The 23,687-nt window shown below is 32.1% G+C and overlaps 1 pseudogene; it reads left to right on the top strand.

Annotated features, from left to right (window-relative positions):
• The first annotated feature begins 16,635 nt into the window (after positions 1-16,635).
• LOC149204887 (E3 ubiquitin-protein ligase CSU1 pseudogene) lies at positions 16,636-18,188 on the top strand (annotated as a pseudogene).
• The last annotated feature ends 5,499 nt before the right edge of the window (positions 18,189-23,687 follow it).

The following is a 23,687-nucleotide window of genomic DNA, read 5'->3' as shown; positions in this document are numbered from 1 at the left end:
GCGTGAGCTTCCGTAATGAAAAAGAGAATTCACTATTTAATAAACTTTCATTTTTGAATGTGAGAGCATGGAATGAAAGCAGTGTTGCATGTAGGATAGTCATTATCTAATAAATTTGAATATCAATTCTCTGTTTACAAACAGGTTTCCTCGTTCAATGTTGAATTTATTTAAATTTTATACAGAGTGTACGGATTTATGCATCTATAGCAGTTGTAAGAAATAATAAATCATGGTTGTGGCCAGCATGTGGGTGTACTACCTAAATTTATAGAATAATTAGAGTGAATTGATGTAATGGATACGCTAGATAAAGGAGAATACACAAACACTCCGAAGGAGATCAGATTAATATTTTAAATTGTGCCATAGTTGAGAGTAAGTTTTATGATTAATAAGAAATATAGTTAACATTAAACTAGCACAACCATATTTATCAAGGTAAATATGGTTGATATACACTAATAAGCTTATATAAAGCATATATATCAAGTATATTTTCCAACCTAGTTGATATAAACCGATAAGCCAATTGATTATTAATAACTATATAAATATTATATTAATATTATAATAATAATATAAACTCATAATAATATTATCAATATTAATTAATTAGATTATCATTATATTATTCAAGAAATAAAATAATATAATTATTATTATATTATTATAATAATAATATAAAATTATAAAAATAATAATTACAATTATATTGTATAATAATAATAATAATATCGGATAATAATATAATAATAATATTATATTATTATAATAATATACAAATATAATTATTAATAAACTAATAATATAATTAACATAATAATAATAATAATTACTATTATATTATTTTATTATTATTATTATTATATATTATGATTATTATTATATTATTATAACAATAATATAAAATAATAATAATCACTATTATTATTATTATTATTATAATAGCTCATAATAATAATCATGATCCAATAATAATTAGAATTATGATAAGTGAATTATTGTGTATAATTTTTTAAAGACTAACCATTTATGATAATTAATAAATATATAAATAATAACAATGATATTCTTATATATTTATATATTTATGATTATTATATTAATATTATTACAATAATATAAACTCTAGTAATATTAAATATTAATAATTCATAATTAGTAATATTAATTATTATTATTATTATTATGAGGTTTTATTAATTCAACCATGTTTATTTTAGTATTTTTAATATTTATCTTAGGGTTTGTATACATTGGGTTTATAATATTAGTCCTTTTTGTTTATCATTACCCAAGGGATTATGGACCAAAGGGAATAATATTAAACATAAGGGATTAATATTATAAACCCAAGGAATTAGTGAACCCAACGGATAAATATTAAAAACCTAAGGGATCAAGAAGCGCAAGGGATTGATATTACAAATACCCAAAAACAATAATAAAACGAAGGGATTAATACTAAAACCCCAAGGGATTATGACCCGAAGGGAATAAAATTAAACCCATGGGACTAATATTTTTTTTTCTATATAATACTACCTAAGCACCCACGGGGGATTTGAACCAATGACCTATCGCAAGGAGTGCCTTAACAGTACACCCATTCACCGTCAATCCAAAACCCATGGGACTAATATTTTTTTTTCTATATAATACTACCTAAGCACCCACGGGGGATTTGAACCAATGACCTATCGCAAGGAGTGCCTTAACAGTACACCCATTCACCGTCAATCCAAAGCCCCGTGGGCTCCCATGGGACTAATATTATAAACCCAATGGTTTAATATTATAAACCCAAGGAATTAGTGAACCCAACGGATAAATATTAAAGACCTAAGGGATCAAGAAGCACAAGGGATTTATATTACAGATACAAGAGATTAATAAAGATGATCATGATTGATATTATAAACCCAAGTTAATAATAAACCCATGGTTGACCATGTTTTTCTATGATTGACAATGGTTTACCATGATTGATATTATAAACCTAAGGGCATAATAAACCCAAGGGCATAATAAACCCAAGGGATTGATATTATAAACCCAAATGAATAATAAACCCAAGGGATTGATATTATAAACCCAAATGAATAATAAACCCAAGGGATTAATACTAAAACCCGAGGGATTATGGACCCAAGGGAATAATATTAAACCCAAGGGACTAATATTATAAACCCAACATTCGTAAACCCAAATATAAATATTACAAAGACTAAAATAAACATGATTTATTTTCATGGTGAGACAATCCTTGTCACAATGTGACATTCAACCACGGTTGACCATGGTTGACCATGATTGGTATTATAAAGCTAAGAGAATAATAAACCCAACGGGTTGATATTAAAACCCAAATGAATAATAAACCCAAGGGAGTAATACTAAAACCCCAAGGGACTATGAACCCAAGAGAATAATATTAAACCCAAGAGACTAATATTATAGACCCAACATTCGTAAAACCAAATGTAAATATTACAAAGACCAAAATAAACATCATTTATTTTCATGGTGAGACAATATTTGTCAAAATGGGACATCCAACCATTGGACTAATATGGTAAACCCAAATATAAATATTACAAACACTAAAATAAACATGGTTTATTTTCATGGTGAGACAATCTTTGTCAAAATGCGACATTCAACCATTGGACTAATATTATAAACCCAACATTGGTATACCCAAATATAAATACTACAAACACTAAATTAAACATGATTTATTTTGATGGTGAGACAATCCTTGTCACAATGCAACATTCAACCATGGTTGACCATGATTGATAATATAAACCTAAGGGAATAATAAACCCAAGGGATTGATATTATAAACCCAAATGAATAATAAACCCAAGGGATTAATACTAAAACCCCAAGGGATTGTGAACCCAAGGGAATAATATTAAATCCAAGGGACTAATATTATAAACCTAAGGGAATAATAAACCCAAGGGATTGATATTATAAACCTAAAGGAATAATAAAACTAAGGGATCAATACTAAAACCCCAAGGGATTATGAACCCAAGGAAATAATATTAAACACATGGGACTAATATTATAAATCCAACATTGTTAAACCCAAATATAAACACTACAAACACTAAAATAAACATGGGTTATTTTGATGGTGAGACAATCGTTGTCACAATGCGACATTCAAACATGGTTGACGATGATTTGCTATGATTGACAATGGTTGACCATGATTGATATTCTAAACGCAAAGAAATAATAAAACGAAGGGATTAATACTAAAACCCCAAGGGATTATGAACCGAAGGGAATAATATTAAACCCAAAGGACTAATATTATAAACCCAACATTTGTAAACCCAAATATAAATATTACAAAGACTAAAATAAACATGATTTTTTTTCATGGTGAGACGATCCTTGTCACAATGTGACATTCAACCACAGTTGACCATGGTTGACCATGATTGATATTATAAACCTAAGGGAATAATAAACCCAAGGGATTGATATTAAAACCCAAATGAATAATAAACCCAAGGTTTTAATACTAAAACCCCAAGGGATTGTGAACCCAAGGGAATAATATTAAATCCAAGGGACTAATATTATAAACCTAAGGGAATAATAAACCCAATGGATTGATATTATAAATCTAAAGGAATAATAAAACTAACGGATCAATACTAAAACCCCAAGGGATTATGAACCCAAGGAAATAATATTAAACCCATGGGACTAATATTATAAACTCAACATTGTTAAACCCAAATATAAACACTACAAACACTAAAATAAACATGGTTTATTTTGATGGTGAGACAATCGTTATCACAATGCAACATTCAAACATGGTTGACCATGGTTTGCTATGATTGACAATGGTTGACCATGGTTGATATTCTAAACGCAAAGCAATAGTAAAACGAAGGGATTAATACTAAAACCCCAAGGGATTATGAACCGAAGGGAATAATATTCAACCCAAGGGACTAATATTATAAACCCAACATTCGTAAACCCAAATATAAATACTACAAAGACTAAAATAAACATGATTTATTTTGAGACAATCCTTGTCACAATGTGACATTCAACCACAGTATACCATGGTTGACCATGATTGATATTATAAAACTAAGGGAATAATAAACCCAACAGATTGATATTAAAACCCAAATGAATAATAACCCAAGGGAGTAATACTAAAGCCCCAGGGGACTATGAACCCAAGGGAATAATATTAGACCCAAGGGACTAATATTATAGACCCAATATTCGTAAACCCAAATGTAAATATTACAAAGACCAAAATAAACATCATTTATTTTCATGGTGAGACAATATTTGTCAAAATGGGACATCCAACCATTGGACTAATATGGTAAACTCAAATATAAATATTACAAACACTAAAATAAACATGGTTTATTTTCATGGTGAGACAATCTTTGTCAAAATGCGACATTCAACCATTGGACTAATATTATAAACCCAACATTGGTATACCCAAATATAAATACTACAAAAACTAAATTAAACATGATTTAGTTTGATAGTGAGACAATCCTTGTCACAATGCAACATTCAACCATGGTTGACCATGATTGATAATATAAACCTAAGGGAATAATAAACCCAAGGGATTGATATTATAAATCCAAATGAATAATAAACCCAAGGGATTAATACTAAAACCCCAAGGGATTGTGAACCCAAGGGAATAATATTAAATCCAAGGGACTAATATTATAAACCTAAGGGAATAATAAACCCAAGGGATTGATATTATAGACCTAAAGGAATAAGAAAACTAATGGATCAATACTAAAACCCCAAGGGATTATGAACCCAAGGAAATAATATTAAACCCATGGGACTAATATTATAAATCCAACATTGTTAAACCCAAATATAAACACTACAAACACTAAAATAAACATGGGTTATTTTGATGGTGAGACAATCGTTGTCACAATCCCTTGTTGATAATATAAACCTAAGGGAATAATAAACCCAAAGGATTGATATTATAAACCCAAATGAATAATAAACCCAAGGGATTAATACTAAAACCCCAAGGGATTGTGAACCCAAGGAAATAATATTAAACCCAAGGGACTAATATTATAGACCCAAGGGATTGATATTATAAACCTAAAGGAATAATAAAACTAAGGGATCAATACTAAAACCCCAATGGATTATGAACCCAAGGAAATAATATTAAACCCATTGGATTAATATTATAAACCCAACATTGTTAAACCCAAATATAAACACTACAAACAATAAAATAAACATGGTTTATTTTGATGGTGAGACAATCGTTGTCACAATGCGACATTCGAACATGGTTGACCATGGTTTGTTATGATTGACAATGGTTGACCATGATTGATATTGTAAACGCAAAGCAATAATAAAACGAAGGGATTAATACTAAAACCCCAAGGGATTATGAACCGAAGGGAATAATATTAAACCCATGGGACTAATATTATAAACCCAAGGAACTAATAAACCCAATGGTTTAATATTATAAACCCAAGGAACTAATAAACCCAATGGTTTAATATTATAAACCCAAGGAATTAGTGAACCCAACAGATAAATATTAAAAACCTAAGGGATCAAGAAGCGCAAGGGATTGATATTACAAATACAAGAGATTAATAAAGATGACCATGATTGATATTATAAACCCAAGTTAATAATAAACCCAAAGGATTAATACTAAAACCCCAAGGGATTATGAACCCAAGGAAATAATATTAATCTGAAAGACACTCTCATTTACAATATGGATCACAAAAGCCTAATATCTAACATTTATAAATAATATTAAAACTTAATATTAAAATTTTATTAATATTTAATGTTGATGGTACATTACATTAATTAATTAATTAATATAATATCAATAATATTAATAAATTAAAATAATAATAATAGATAAGATTGTAAATTTAAAAAATTTAATATTATTTTTAATATTAAATGTTGATGATATTATTTATAATAATAATGTTAATGTCATTAATAATTTTAATATTCTTAATTATATGTTATGAATATTAATATTGGAGATCTATAATTGAATGCATAATTTATTCTTCTAATTATATTCATCATCTATTTCAATTTATTCTTTTAATCTATTTCATATTTTGATTTTTTTTAGAATTGCATTTCAAAAATTATTATTTAACAAATATATTTCAAAGCTTACTCATTCACTAGTATTGATATCTATAATTTTTCAAATTAAATTTAATCTACTTTACATTTTAAGAATTTAATGTCCAACAAAGATAAATTTTAGAATTATATTTCAATATTTAATATTTTCAAAAATAGATACTTATCATTTATTAATTGATGTTTTGTTGTTATTTTCCACTTGACATTTTAAAATTTCTATGTTTAATAAAAATAAGTTTTACAATTACATTTCAAAATTTGTTGTTTCACAATGAACATGAATAATTTGATACATATCCATTTTTTGTGATTAATTTTAATATCCACTTCATATTTTAACATTTCTATCTTTAATAAAGACAAAATTAATATAATATTTCAAAATTTTATGTGTTATAATTACAACTTGGAATCCATATATTTATGATTTGTTGTTATTTTCAAATTTCCATCAAATTTTTTAATGTTTTTCTACTCTTTCAAAACCATGTATATTTATAATGTTGTATTGTTCTTTCCCACTTTACATTCTAAAATTTATGTTTAAATTTTAAAAGTAAGCTTCAAAATTACTATTTCACAAATATGGACATGTATAATTTAATAGATACATAAGATCTTTAATTAATTTTATATTATATGGCTTGATATGATTATTTTATTATAAAAATACATTTTCAACATTTATAATTTTATAAATATGAGGATAAACAATTTTGTATTTATATATTAATATTTTTTTTTCCTTATTAAATTTAAATATATGTGTGTGTGTTTAATAAATATGATTTTTTTTTAATTACATTTCAAAGTTTATTGGAGATCTATAATTGAATGCATAATTTATTCTTTTAATTATATTCATCATCTATTTCAATTTATTTTTTTAATCTATTTCATATTTTGATTTTTTTTTTTTTGAATTGCATTTCAAATATTATTATTTAACAAAATATAATTTTTCAAATTAAATTTAATCTACTTTACATTTTAAGAATTTAACGTTCAACAAAGATAAATTTTGAGAATTATATTTCAATCTTTATTCTTTTTCAAAAATAAATACTTATCATTTATTAATTGATGCCTTGTTGTTATTTTCCACTTGACATTTTAAAATGTCTATGTTTAATGAAAATAAACCTTACAATTACATTTCAAAATTTGTTACCTCACAATGAATATGGATAATTTGATGCACATCCATTTTTTTTATAATTAATTTTAAGATGCACTTCATATTTTAAAACTAAATTGATGTTCTTATTTTATTTTCCACTTGACATTTTAAAATTTCTATGTTTAATAAAAATAAGTTTTACAATTACATTTCGAAATTTGTTGTTTCACAATGAACATGGATAATTAAAGATTAATTTTAAAATAGTTAGAAAGGATCAACCTTTCTATATTTATTTTCTAGATTTTTTTAATAAATGAAAAATGGTGATAAAAATATATGTTAAAAGGTTACTTGAAATTAAAATAATTTTTAAAATAACAAAAAAAAACATAGTTATAAGATAAAATTGAAAATAAATTAATATTTTTTTTTTATTTAAAAATATATAGATGTTATTTTATTTTTATTAAATTATTATCTAAATAAGATGGCTTATTCTTTTATTTACCATAAATTAAATTACACTTTTGTTTTTACTGGAGTGTATTTTGAAGTTGATAAAATTATAGTAATATTTTTAATTTTTATTGTAATGTTATTTTACATAAAATGACTTGTACCATTCCAATTAAAATAACTTATTATTTTGTTTATATATATATATTCCATTCTAGAGGGTTTTGGATACACAATTATCTTAGGTGTGGGTGTTTTGTTGATGTGAAGTCAATTTCGTGTGATATATTAGACATTGAAAATGTAATCCGCAAAACTTACAAAATATATATATATATATATATATATATATATATATATATACATATATGTGGCTCCAATCTAATATATTTTAAATAAAATAATTTACATTATTTTGATTCAAAAAACATATATATATATATATCTTCCTAATTTTTATTTTCTTATGTATGTTATTAATATTTATATTACTATGTTTATGTAGTAATGTCTTTGTATTTATTTTTAAAACATTTTTAATATTATTTTACATAAATTATATTTTAAAATTGATCTAATTTTGTATAAAGTTTCAGTTTGATAGAAATTATCTATATTATTATTTTGATCTTTAAACATTAATTTACATAAAAAGGATATGGAACAGAGCAATAACATAGTGCTCCAATAACCCCGATGCGATAGTACGTGGACTATTGGAAATCGCTATCAGCGATTCCAACACTCCAATGCTAGGCTCCTTCCATTACGATCTGGCAATGCGATAACAATCGCGGACCCGATAACCTTTCCACTTTTCTCTATAATGGTTCGGGTTCGGGCTGTCGGAGTTCGGACTTCGGCGGTTCCAAAGGTCCCTTCCACTCCACTTGTGGTTCTTGTGATGCGATAATGGTTCGGACCCGATACGGGTATGAACCAGATTCAATAATATTTCAAGTCCAGAACTACGTCCATATGAAGTCACTCGTTAATATGAAGTCACCCATTTAATTTCCCATTCTAATATTAAATTATATTTTTTTGGTGTTGTAAAATTGACAATATACTTTTTAATTTTAAATATGTATTTTCTAGATGGTCATCAATTCAAAGAATGTAGTTGCAAGTCAATGTAATTCATACTTCATATACAGAATAGTGTGCGTCATTTACATTTAATGGAGGCTTAAAAGATGCACGCGATTTGTTTTTCATGAATGTTTAACAGAAACTTGCATATTAAGTTTATTTTAAATTTTTACATATATGATCAGGGAATCTAGGAAGTGTTTATATAGCAATATCACATCTGATCTTATGTTTTTCTTCAATAGTAATTCAACATTTACAACTCCTAATGTAGTTTTATTATTGAAATTAAGATTAATTTCCATTTATGATGATTAAATAATTTAATAATATATCGCTTGCATTTGGTATTGTTTTCGTTCAATGTTAAAATTTTATAATTTGTTTTTCATGGATGTTTAACAGAAACTTGCATATTAAGTTTATTTTAAATTTTTACATATATGATCAGGGAATCTAGGAAGTGTTTATATAGCAATATCACATCTGATCTTGTGTTTTTCTTCAATAGTAATTCAACATTTACAACTCCTAATTTAGTTTTATTATTGAAATTAAGATTAATTTCCATTTATGATGATTAAATATTTTAATTATATATTGCTTGCATTGGGTATTGTTTTCGTTCAATGTTACAATTTTATAAAAATAAACGAAACAAAAAGATGTTAGCAATTTTGTATTTTTTTAATTCGTTTATAGCAAACGACAATTTTATAAAAATAAAACAAATTTTGTTTTTCATAAATATATTTGGGATATTTTGAAAATATTAATTATATTTTATTATAAATTTAATAAATTTATAACCATTTTGTTATAAATTTAATAAATTTATAACCATCGTAATGGAATCTTTTTGGAAGGCTTTTATTGCATCATTATCGCATCGCAAGAACCACAAGTGGAGTGGAAGGGACCTTTGGAACCACTGATGTCCGAATTCGGACAGTGCGGACCGAACCATTATAGAGAAGAGTGGAAAGGTTATCGGGTCCGCGATTGTTATCGCATTGCCAGATCGAAATGAAAAGAGCCTAGCATTAGAGTGCCCATTATAGAGAAGAGTGGAAAGATTGTTATCGCATTGCCAGATCGAAACGAAAAGAGCCTAGCATTAGAGTGCCCATTATAAAGAAGAGTGGAAAGATCCGCGATTGTTATCGCATTGCCAGATCGAAACGAAAAGAGCCTAGCATTAGAGTGTTGGAATCGCTGATAGTGATTTCTGATAGTCCACATACTATCGCATCGAGGTTATTGGGGCACTATGTTATTGCTAAGTTCCATGTGAAGTTGTCGACAGCTATTGCCCATAATCAAATTGGAATAATTAAATGGTAGGGATTATTCCGGCAGCAAGTGTGCTTCAGTTGTTCTGATTATTCTGATGCTTTTGATTTTGATAAAAAATAAACAAGTTGAACGTGCACTGAAAACAATAGCATGAACTATCCTCAGGATATTGAATTAGCCTTCGTAGGAAACTCTATTACGAGTTATAATAGAGTATTAGAACTCTATAATGTTGTTATAAATAAAATCCGTGTGCCATTACAATTTGTGGCATTACAAATTAATGATAATAAAATAAAAGGAAACAATTTGTGGCATTACACTTTAATGATAATAAAATAAAAAGAAACAATTTGTGGCATTACAATTTAATGATAATAAAATAAAAGGAAACAAATGTTATATGCCATTCAACACCAGCGCCATCGGTGGAAATGGATTCATATCATAGTGTACAAATTAATTATATTTTTCAGAGAACGCTAAACCCGCTTATAAATATAAATATGAATATGGGTGGGAAATCCAAAGGATAACATTGACTGAGAATTATTATTATTATAAATCAAATAAAAAATCCGTATCAATATGTAAATCAAATAAAATCCGTGGAATACAATCAGCTAAAGGGTTGAGCATTTGTATCGGTATGTAAATCAAATAAAATCCGTGGAATACAATGAGCTAAAGGGTTGAGCATTTGATTCCATGCATCATCTAATTAATAGCTTTGATTTGCCTTGCTTTGGTGAATAAACAAAGGTATGAGTAAATCATGGCATTTGCTCGACTCCACACAAGAAACATCCAGTATTATCTTGTTGCCATCCTTTCCATATTGGCCCTGCGCCAAACCAAACCACATTTTATTAAAAGGAATAAAAACCACAAATTATTATAAGGAATCAAAACCTGAATGCTCCCAATCAGGTGCTTTACCTTTGTGCTTTCAAGATTGGGAAGATTGGGAAAGATGATGGAGCCATCTATGATGGTGATGGGTCATGCTCACTGTCCAAACCTCGGCGTTGTGGAGGTGAAATCGCCCAAACGCTTGCGACAGTACGCCCAGATGCCCGTCCAAGGGAAATCCATCTGCGTCAAGGAACTCAATCTTTATATTCGCGCCTTCAAAGTCATGGGTCTCCTGGAAAGCAATGGGAACCACAGCGGCCCACCACTGGAAGGCGGGAGCATGAGAGGCAAGCCGTCTCGAACGTCTTCCCTCCCACGTCTGGGGACCCGCGCGCAGAACGTCCAAGGTCATGTCTCTGTCTAAAACTCCCCTCCCCTCACACAAATACTGCTACAAACGCCCAACAAATCTCTTTGGCTGTTAGTTAATAATTGCCTTGAAACAGAGGGACCTTCAAACAAACAGTTAATAATTGCCTTGAAACAGAGGGACCTTCAAAGTTGAAACAACAGAGCAGAGCCGAGTGGAACATGCCCATCATCATCAAATTGGTTCGAGTTTCGTGTTTTTGGTCTAACGAATTTACCACTAGTTTTTTCTGGGATATAATTATATAACAACAACAACATGTAACGCACAATAACCAAGGCTAAGAAACAACACGCTACTAATATTTGGGATAAGATTGATGAATCCTTGCGCTTATAGAGATTTATAGCCACATGACACCTGTTGCATTCGGTTAGAATTTTAACCTTGTAAGCTTTATGAACTGGCAACAGTTTAAATTCTATCTGGACGTGAGTTGGAAACGTTACAAAGGATGTGAACCCAAATAGTTTAAGGTTTATCTGGACGCGAGTTGGAAACATTACAAAGGCTTACGTGCAGGAGTTGGAAACGTTACAATATAATTGTTTAATTATAAACTACAATTGACATGGGTCGGAGTATACGTTTCAGGATATGAAGAGGCGTAAGTGTTGCTCTTGTTTGATCCACGTCTTTTAGGTTAATATTTTATTATTTTTTTAAATACATTTTTTTACTAATGAACATATCTGGTTATCAACAAAAGTTACAGTGAATTTTTAATTATGCTTTATAGAAAATTAATTTAAGTATGGTCTAAATATGTGTTCTAGACATGCAAAAAAGTTACTGTAGCCAATTTCATTCATTGATTTAGTGACGATTACAAGAATACACTTACATCTTTCAATTCAGGTCATCTGATCAAAAAGATTAATTAAGAAAATGTTTAACTTGCCGATTCTGATAAAGGGACGGTATATATATATATATATATATAGATATTATATTAAAATATATATTTTTAATTTTTTTCATGTTTTTATTTTATATATATGGAATCACTATTGTTGTTAGACCAAAATTTATAGGTGTTAGTCAAAGATCATATCATCACAGATAAAGATCTAAGAGAAGGGTTAGTTCATATCACGAAATATACATGGAGCGTTGGTTTATTCAATGTGGTTTATCCAATGTCATAGGGATTAGCTTATCCAATGTCATAGGTGTTAGTCAAAGATCACATCGCTAGAGATAAGGATCCAAGAGAGGCGGTTAGTCCATGTCACGAAACACGAATGGAACCTTGGTTTATTCAATGTGATTTATCCAATGTCCAACAATCTGCCCTCAACGCAAGCCAAGTGTGTATCGAAAGGATCCACGAGAGGCTGTTAGTTCATGTCACGAAACACACAGAGCTTAGTCCATGTGAGGAAACACACACGGAGCGTTGGTTTATCCAATGTGGTTTATCTAATGTCCAACAATCTGCCCTCAACACAAGTAGAGTGTGTATCGAGGCGGTTAGTCCATGTCACGAAACACACGGAGAGCGTTAGTTTATCTAATGTGGTTTATCCAATGTCCAACAATTTGCGCTCAACGTGAGCCAAGTGTGTATCAAACTCGTGACTGATTGTGTTAGACCAAAACCCACATGTGTTAGTCAAAAATCCTCGATTGTGTTAGACCAAAACCCACATGTATTAGTGAAATATCACATCCCAAAAAATAAAAATCCACTAGAAGCCATTAATCTATATCACAAAACACAAAAAATGCATTGATTTATCTAATATCCAACAATATAAATAATATTAATATTTATAAATAAAATTAATATTTAGTTAAGACATATTTTCAAATATTCTATTTAAAATGTTATGTTAAAATATTTTTAAAATATAAAAATTATATATTTTCTTCACATTCACACTCAAAACTGAAAATATAAAATACTATTTTTTACCATACGTTTAATTACGCCGTAAGGCGTTCCCTCTGAAAGGAACTCCCCTCCATGCAACCGTGTCTCGATGTAGGTCGTTAGATGGATTGTTAGACGATTAAATAATCTCCAGCCATTAGATCATCAATGAAGAACGTTCTGATCAGTGAAGAGTCGCTCGCCCTGAGGTCTGAAGCGACACAGGTTAGTTTTGCATATCCTGCGTCAAGTGTACAAGTTTCCTGTTTCTCAGGTTCACATTTTTAAAGAGTCGTGGACGGAATTCATTCATACTTCTGGTGTTTTATAGCTCGCTGTTGAAAGCTCCGACTGCCTTTTACAGTTGAAATTGCGGCAATGATTGATCGTTCGACTGGCAGAAACCTCGGCATGCGCGAGGGACTGAGACGGTATTTCGTACGATCTTTAATGCTGTTTTTTTCTTCTTTTATGACTAATTACAAATTAGCTGATCTTGATCAGTCAATCGTTTCTTCCAGCGAAGCTATGTATTTGCTGTTCCTGTTAATCTGCTATTTTTTCACTTTTGGAAAAATATAAAAAAATCTTACCGACTGCGTTTTACAGTTGAAATTGCGGCAATGATTGATCGTTCGACTGGCAGAAACCTCGGCATGCGCGAGGGACTGAGACGGTATTTCGTGCGATCTTTAATGCTGTTTTTTTCTTCTTTTATGACTAATTACAAATTAGCTGATCTTGATCAGTCAATCGTTTCTTCCAGCGAAGCTATGTATTTGCTGTTCCTGTTAATCGGCTATTTTTTCACTTTTGGAAAAATATAAAAAAATCTTAATCCTAAAGATTTTAGGCCGATGACATCGATATTATATGATCTTTGAAGCTTTCGTTCATGCACTCATTTTTTTCAAAATTTGCGTGAAATTTCTATTAAATTCAACTAGCTACTTCTTCTGTTGTATTTCAAGAATCTTTTTCTGACTGAAAGTCTATAGAATTGGAATTGTTTTGTTTCTCCCATAAATCCTCTAGCCTTCTTTATAAAATTGTAATTTTTTTTGCAGTCCCATAAATCCTTGGGGCCTTCTCTGTAAAACTGTAATTATAATGGTTATCCTCAGCTTCTTCTTCATAAAATTATACTTGTTTTCTTCATCCTTAGATTAGCAGTTTGTGAAATTATAATTGTTTTGTTTGTTTATAGATCCTCAGGGTTTTCTTTGGAAAATTATTTAGAAGCTGCCAAGTTTTTCTGGTTTTATTACAGTGAAAGATTTTCCACCAAACTGTTTGGAGCTACTTCTTCTGTTGTATTTCAAGAATCTTTTTCTGACTGAAAGTCTATAGAATTGGAATTGTTTTGTTTCTCCCATAAATCCTCTAGCCTTCTTTATAAAATTGTAATTTTTTTTGCAGTCCCATAAATCCTTGGGGCCTTCTCTGTAAAACTGTAATTATAATGGTTATCCTCAGCTTCTTCTTCATAAAATTATACTTGTTTTCTTCATCCTTAGATTAGTAGGTTGTGAAATTATAATTGTTTTGTTTGTTTATAGATCCTCAGGGTTTTCTTTGGAAAATTATTTAGCAGCTGCCAAGTTTTTCTGGTTTTATTACAGTGAAAGATTTTCCACCAAACTGTTTGGATGCCTTCTCATACAATCCTTCATTTTTTTTCCTCAAATTATAATGGTTTTGTTCGGTCCAGAGATAAATATTTTTTCTTAAATTGTAGTTTTGCTTCTCCCATTAACCCTTATAGTGTTTATTGGTACTTTAGATGTTGCTCTGTAGAAGTTTATGGACTTTTACATTTTGTCACATTCTGAATGACCCACGCATTCATCACCAAGATATAAAGAAAACTTGTTTTGTACCTTCCATAAATTCTCAGTATTTATCAGTTTGAATGATCCCGGGAAGAAAGGGGAAATAGAATGAACATAGATTTGTATTCTCGTTTTGATTTTTTGTTTGTTTACCCATTTCCAGGCCCTCTAGCGCAAGGAATTCTGTGAGCTCACCCATAATTGGAAGAAATTCTTTTCTTATGGCTTTCAGACTTCTCAACTTCTCATTTCAACACATCTGTCAATGTCAACTCAGCACATAAAACAGAGAAGGTACCCTTCATAGAGCAGGCAGGGTCATTCTGGAGTGTAGAAGTTTATGGACTTTTACATTTTGTCACATTCTGAATGACCCACGCATTCATCACCAAGATATAAAGGAAACTTGTTTTGTACCTTCCATAAATTCTCAATATTTATCAGTTTGAATGATCCCGGGAAGAAAGGGGAAATAGAATGAACATAGATTTGTATTCTCGTTTTGATTTTTTGTTTGTTTACCCATTTCCAGGCCCTCCAGCGCAAGGAATTATGTGAGCTCACCCATAATTGGAAGAAATTCTTTTCTTATGGCTTTCAGACTTCTCAACTTCTCATTTCAACACATCTGTCAATGTCAACTCAGCACATAAAACAGAGAAGGTACCCTTCATAGAGCAGGCAGGGTCATTCTGGAGACTAGTCAAGATGAATGCCCCAGAATGGGCCTATGCCCTACTAGGATCCGTAGGGTCCATGGTCTGCGGTTCCATAAGCGCACTCTTCGCTTACATCTTGAGTGTCGTGCTGAGCATCTATTACAACCCTAATCTGTTATACATAAAAAATGAAATCAAGAAATACTGCTTTGTTCTGATAGGGATATCGTTCGGTGCCCTCTTTTTCAATACGGTGCAGCATTCCTTCTGGGAAATCGTTGGCGAGAATCTGACCAAGTGGGTCCAACAGCCAATGCTTGAAGGTGAACAAAACGGTTTCCATGAAAAAATTCAGATTGACATGGCATTCTGAATATAGTCACATTCAGAATGACATGGCATTTTGAAATTGAGATAGAAGAGCACAGGATTTTCTTCTTTTATCGTCTTCTGAAGATTCAATATATGCATTGAGTGCTACCTTACCAATGGAGAAAAGTAAAATTTAGATATTACATCAAAATTTAGAAAGTCATACTTCTTAGACTGAAAAATGATTTTCTCAATTAGCCTATGATATTCTGAGGATATTAACATTGCTGTTATTGGACAGTTTGAAGTCCTTGATAAGCAACTGAGATTTTTTGTTCCATTTTGCTGACCAGGCAGTAAAAGTGGTTACAATAATGCTTTCAAAAGGTTATACCCTAGGAAAAGATACTTTAAGCAAAGCCAAAGAGTTAGACGAGAAGTATCAAGTGATGGACATTGCTGCAGCAAAGGTGGCATATTTTGGAAAAATTTTCAAAGAGAGAGTCACCTAGGACTTCCATCTGACATTTATCCACCAATGTTGCAGCATCAACACAACCCACAACCTGAAACTCTTTGGTCAACTGTATTGAGGGTCAAGGCTACCAAATTTTAACCGTCCCATCATCATTGCAAGTGCTTCAACTTGCTTCCAGACTGCAGCCTGTTGGACTGGTTACTAGACCTTCTTTGCCTGGGTAGATGATATCCCTCCACCTGCCAGAATAAAGCTCTTATGTCTGTCCAGGGTCTATGTTATTTTCTTTGAAGGAATCATATGGTTACATTTTGTATGAATGGCACTGCCTTTTGATTTGTTGGGAATTTCAGATCTACATCAGATGGCCAACAGGATTATAATATTATTCCATTTATTTCTTGATGTCTCTTGTTAATCTGGATTCAATGGAATTGGACATTTGTATGGCTTAGTTATCATAGTACCAAGGTAGATTACAATTGACATTAGTCTGCTTTGATGGCTCTTGTTAATCTGGATTCAATGGAGTTGGACATTTGTATGGCTCAGTTATCATAGTACCGAGGTTGATCATAATTGACATTAATCTGCTTTGAGCTTTGGATGCCACTATGCATATTTTGACTATGGGGTCATATTATTCGTTGCATATAGTTTAAGCTAGAATTTTGGATACTACATGGTAGAAACAAGTGTTGCTGGGATTGTATCCCTATTCATTATCAGTAGAATGACTAGTTTAGGTTGCCGACACTTCAATGTTGAGAGTACAAAATATTTGATATATTTAGGTTTTTAATTTAAATTTTTTATGAGTGGGTATTGTAAGTTGCTGGTGTTATCGGTGTATGATTTGACAGGAAACTTGCAAGCTATGAAGCACATCAAAAATAGGAGAAGGAGGAGGAAGAAGAGAAGTTTTTGTTAAAGAGGCAACAGGAACTTGATGCATTTGATCAACAAAACAATGGTGTTGTACCTCAATATAATGACAAAAATCACATTCGAGACAAAAATAGTTTTCATGGGGCCAATAGTGTTAAAGTGACTACATTTGAAGCGGAGGCTCTTCGGACAATGAAAGCATTTTGGCTGCCATTAGCAACTCCCGAGGCTCAAGCAAAAGTTGAGGCACCTTCACTTGATACAATTTGCCCAGAGGGTAAAGAGAAACTGAAGTTGAAGTCTCTTTTTCCAGTTATTTTTACCAAGGATCGACATGATAAAAAATCTGAGGTTTTGGGGGCCAGTTCTATTTGCCCTAGTTGCAAAGATACACTAACAAACAGGCATACACTAATGGCAATCAGCACTTGTGGCCATATTTATTGCAAAAAGTGTGCAGAGAAATTTGTTAAATTAGATGGGGTTTGTTTTGTCTGCAATAGAAGCCGCAAAGAAAAGCATTTGATCACGCTGGAAAAAGGAGGTACTGGATTTTCTGGTCACGAGGACCACTTGGAGGCAACCGATTTTAAACATGTTGGAAGTGGTTCTGGCATGGGACTTATGAGGCCAACAGTTAAAACATGAACATCAAACTCATGTTGAACTACTATGTACAAATATGATTAAGCAGTCTTAGAATTTTAGTTTGTTGGATTTCATAAATTTGACCAAATAAAGCTTGATTTGCTTTTGTGTTCTAATTTTGAGGCTCTTATGCATCTGGAGTTTTAGGATGATGGTGCATCTCTTTTCAGGCATGTGATCGAAAAATCATGCAGGCATTTACTTTTTACTCCATATCATCCTAAGCTTTCTTTAAGAGGGTTTGGAGGATTTAATTATGTTTTGTTCTGATATATATATATTAGTCAGCCTTGTTCAGTTAGCATGGTTCTAGGAATATGATAAGCATGGTATTAGTAAATATGTGGCATTTGTATGAGAATATGGTTGCCTCTGTGTCTGAATCTGTTGGATAGTATGTATGCTGTAATAATATCCTCGGTGCAGTTCATGGAATCAGATATTCTTGACTAGGGAACGGAATACGCTAAAACATCAGTTTTCAAGAGATCAGTCCTAGTGCTGTATGTATAATTTAATTGCGATACAAAATATCCGATTTCTGATGCCATTGATATTTGATTGGGCTTAATATATAGTTTGCTCTTTTTCAGTATCTTAGCTTTTTTGCTTGGGGGCTACTGATATCCATGAGTGACCATCGATGAATTTGATAAAATAATTTCTGTGCAAAATTTTGTAATGCTCACTTAGTGAACTCGGGCCCAATCTCAATCATATCTCTCGCATGCTTTTCCGTTGCTCAAGTCAATTCAGCAAAAATCTTACCAAGAATGGACACTATGTTACTTTATGTAGATTTGATTTTTGTCGTATATTCATTATTGATCATTATGAAGGAAAAAGGAAATGTTCTATTAAGCTAGATCTTCGTTATAGAGAAAATTGGAAGTCTTCGAGGCTACAGATGGCAAAATCCCTCGTAATATTGGCGTGATATACATTAATCTTTATAACATATTTAACAGATTGAAAAGACTGATTTCTGGAGTTGCAGAAATGTTATCAAGTTCAATGAAATCCATTCTTAACAGCGTAAATTTTATATATCAGGACTTCGTATGTAGTAGCACCCCCTTCTTTGATGCCTAAATCTGAAAGTTGAATGTTTCAATGGAAAAGGAAACATCACAGAAAATAAAATATGAATGCACACCATGTAAAATACAACTCTCAAGAAGTAGCTTCTCCCAAAATATAGTATTTTTGTATTTTCCTTCTATTGTATTTATCTTAGAATCCACATCACCCAATTGTGCTGCAATTAGACCATAAAGTGTCCAACAAATGGAGTTGAACCAATAAAACCATTTCCACCGTACAAGAATTTTCCACCGAAGAACACAATGAACCCATAGAAGAGATTCCAAGAGGAGTACAAGAATTTTCCACCAAAGAACACAATGAACCCATAGAAGAGATTCCAAGAGGAATAAAAGGTCGATGAAATGATTGAAGCAATGTGGTAACCTGGAGTAATAACAACTGACATCATCCCAAAGTAAGTGAAGTAGAGGAAAGTGAAAAATATGAAGAAGAGGAACCATAAAATTTTGGCAAATGTCCACTCAAGAGAAATCATGGAGCAAACTCAAACTAATTTGCATTAGTAAAAATGAGTAACAACTTACCACATCCAAGGCTTAACTCAATTCTTTTCAATGTGAATCATGTTTATTACCATACTTTTGGAGGTGTGCCTCAAATCCTTCTTTATGCATGTTGAAATAGGGTATCAATGTCTTCTGCATGAGCCTCGATGAATATGTGTTGAATATGTAAAGAAAAGAAAGCATTTTGTGTTGTTGCTAAATTCTTGTTGCATTTGCTTTATGAAACAGCCTGATTGTAATGCGGATCTTGTAAGGAGGTTAATGCCTATCATGTCAAAAGGGTCTTTAATTACAAAAAGGAAGGTTTATCGCTCCTCATCATTTGACTTTAGTTTTTACTTGTTCTGTATTGGTGTCCTATAGTTTCCCTAACCAACCTATATATTCACTTTCTAGTAGTTGTGGAAAAGAAGAGACATTACTTATATTTAATTTACAGTGCATGTTTTTATGGGTAGCACATCTAAAAATTATATGTTCTCTCCGATCTTTCTCGATCTTGCATAGTTCCCCAAGAAACCTAATAACAGGAATCCATTACCTGAAACAAAACATAAAAAATGGGACAGAAAATGCCCACAAACCCAATTGGAGGATTCCATGAAAAACCCTAATACAGGAACAATTCCCGACAGAGGACCAGTAACACCCAAAGAGAAAACCCTTATAGAATCCTATAAGACACTGGTAGCAGGAACCTATTTGCCCAAATCAAGGGAAAACAATACCCAATACTCCAAAAAATTCAAAACTAAAAACTGGGTTTATTTAGGATAACAAATCTTACCTCTTGATGTCTTTCTTTTGCGCTAACAGGCATTCTAGAATGCATTCTTTGTAGAAGAGGTGGCCCTTCTGACAGCAGAGGGGGTCTATCAATGGCTTCAGGCACAGAGAGCAGGCATCAAAGGGCTTAATGGAGTCCTTGTCGAGCCTTTCCTTTTGAGTACCATACCCAAGCTTTCTCTTCTCGTCGTATGTAAAGAACGCCAAGTCATTGTTGTTCTTTGAATGCCTCTGTGGCATCTTCGCTAACTCGGGGATTTACGATTGCCGGCGACAGATACAGGACATAAATGGTGCATGTCTCAATCAGTCATTAACAGAGTCGGAGGTGTCACTGAATTGTCCCTGGGTGGCGAGCTGCAGAGCAGAGGAATTGCAGAGCGGGAGGCGCCGAGTCGAGGAGGAAGGTGAGTGAGCAGCCCGCGAGATTGCAATTCCTCATTTCAAATTGGAAATGGCAATAACTCTCCACAGCTGCAATTCCAGCTCAGATCCGATCTGTCAGGGGATGTCAATATTTCCAACTCCGATCGGATTTTCTGTCAGGGAATGTTAGGATTGCCAGGGGAGGGTGGCGGAGCTAGGGGAGGGTGGCCGAGGGCAGAGGGATTACCGGCAGCCAAAGTCGGATGATTTTCCAGGCGGTGACGAAAATCGGGCCATTCCTCCGCCTAGGTAGACTACTCCATGGAGAAAAGTAAAATTTAGATATTACATCAAAATTTAGAAAGTCATACTTCTTAGATTGAAAAATGATTTTCTCAATTAGCCTATGATATTCTGAGGATATTAACATTATTGTTATTGGACAGTTTGAAGTCCTTGATAAGCAACTGAGATTTTTTGTTCCATTTTGCTGACCAGGCAGTAAAAGTGGTTACAACAATGCTTTCAAAAGGTTATACCCTAGGAAAAGATACTTTAAGCAAAGCCAAAGAGTTAGACGAGAAGTATCAAGTGATGGACACTGCTGCAGCAAAGGTGGCAGATTTTGGCAAATTTTTTGGAGAGATATCAAAAGCAGCTTTGATTACAGCTGGGCATGCAGCTTGCAACGCAGGAACAACACCTGTCAACAACAGTTATTTTGCAACAGGAGCATTGATGGTTGTTGGGGTTCTTGACAGGGAAGCCAAAGCTGCTGCTAATTTTGGTAATAGGAATAATGCAACAAAGAAGTAGACTTGAAGTATTATGGCACTATAAATTTAGAACTGTAATGTAGTGGTGTTGGCCTTCAGGTTTATCTGTCTCATAATTAAGTATGCTTGTAATGTTGCTTACCCTGCCATAGTCGTTCTTGTATCAAATCAATTTTATGGTCTCTGTATATGTGTTTAAATGTTTGATCTTTCTGCAGCCCTTCACATTGAGATACACTATATATATGTGGGCTTCAACCCCCAAATGCATGCTAGACAACTGTTGACACTAGCTAACATCAAGAAATTGGAGACGCTTCAGACCACTCAAGCGGTTGGGCAGCTTTTTGATGTTTGTTTTGGATAAATTTAGGAACTTCAAATGTTTTAAGTTCCCAATAGACGTGGGCAATGACTGGATGGAAGTATGACTTAGATCTAACACAGTCATCTAAAACAAATAAACAACGTCTTCATTCTATATTTTTATTCATTCCTTCAAAATATTTGTTAATTCTGTCCTGAATTCCCTTTACACCCCCTTCTTTTTCCTCGGACACTTTTATCTGTCTGAACGTCAACAGCAGCAGCGCTTCAATGACAAATTTGGGTGATACTGTAAGCCACACAAATTGGTCGAAACTATCTCAGACCTTTTGGTTGTTGAATACCTCTTACACCAGAAGGGTTTTGCCCTGTCCTCCCATACCCACAATAGCAATCACTTTGAATCCATTTTCCAATATCCACTGACTGACCTTTTCAGTATCTTCCTTTAATCCCACCACTTGAAATTGAGATAGAAGAGCATAGGATTTTCTTCTTTTATCTTTCTTATGAAGATTCAATATATGCATTGAGTGCTACCTTACCAATGGAGAAAAGTAAAATTTAGATATTACATCAAAATTTAGAAAGTCATACTTCTTAGACTGAAAAATGATTTTCTCAATTAGCCTATGATAAATTTAGGTGATACTGTAAGCCACAAAAATTGGTCAAAACTGTCTCGGACCTTTTGGTTGTTGAATACCTCTTGCACCAAAAGGGTTTTGCCCTGTCCTCCCATACCCAGAATAGCAATCACTCTGAATCCATTTTCCAATATCCACTGACTGACCTTTTCAGTATCTTCCTTTAATCCCACCACTTGAGATTGAGATAGAAGAGCACAAGATTTTCTTCTTTTATCTTCTTATGAAGATTCAATATATGCATTGAGTGCTTGAACACCAACAGTAGCATTGAGGGAGGTCAGATATTTGAGATATTTAGCACCCGTGTGTATCTTTGTGATTCTTTCCTTTAGTTTCCTAATGTTCTTGCCCATTCTATAGCGGAAAATTATGTTGATGAAAATAAGTTTGCCCTGCTCGCATTCCTCCACTATGTCAACAGCATTAGTGAGAAAATCCTCATGTTTGTTAAGCCAATTGGTCACTGAACTAGAATTGGAAGTTCTAGTGGCTCTCGCATCCGTCAATAGGCATTTAATGGAATTAACCTCATCACAAATGAATTCAAAATCTTCTTCCCTAACTGCCTAACCAACGCAAACTTGATCCTCCATAATAGTTTTGGCTTCGCTTTTGGTTTCAACTTCTGGTGTTGGAAATACCATTTTATCCTTTAACGTTTATTATTTTTGTTTTATTATTATTGCTTGAATTTCTTCTTAATAAGTGGTTGTGTTTCTTTTGGTTTTAGTGAAAGTATGGGCTCCAATGTTGGCTCTCTTATTATGGAGTATAATTCATCTTTGAGAATTTTTCAATTATTAAATTAGGTTAGTGAATTGCTTAAAATATTAAATTTATTTCAAAAAGTTTTTGTTACTTTATAGGTTAGACATTGGCTTGAAATATTAAACTTATTCCAAAATGTTTTTGGTACTTTATAGATAAGGCGTAGATTGCTTGGCTCTTGAAAATAATGAAGGGAAAATACATGTTAATCTATTACTTGTGCTCTTTGACTGAAAAATACAAAGTGATAGAAAA

This window comes from Pinus tabuliformis, chromosome 1_2 (genome assembly GCF_031772625.1).
Source record: "Pinus tabuliformis cultivar Carrire ecotype Pingquan chromosome 1_2, CPIR1, whole genome shotgun sequence".
In the NCBI taxonomy this organism is placed as follows: Eukaryota; Viridiplantae; Streptophyta; class Pinopsida; order Pinales; family Pinaceae; genus Pinus; species Pinus tabuliformis.
The sequence above is the reverse complement of the archived record's forward strand: the minus strand, read 5'-3'. Positions and strand labels throughout refer to the sequence as shown.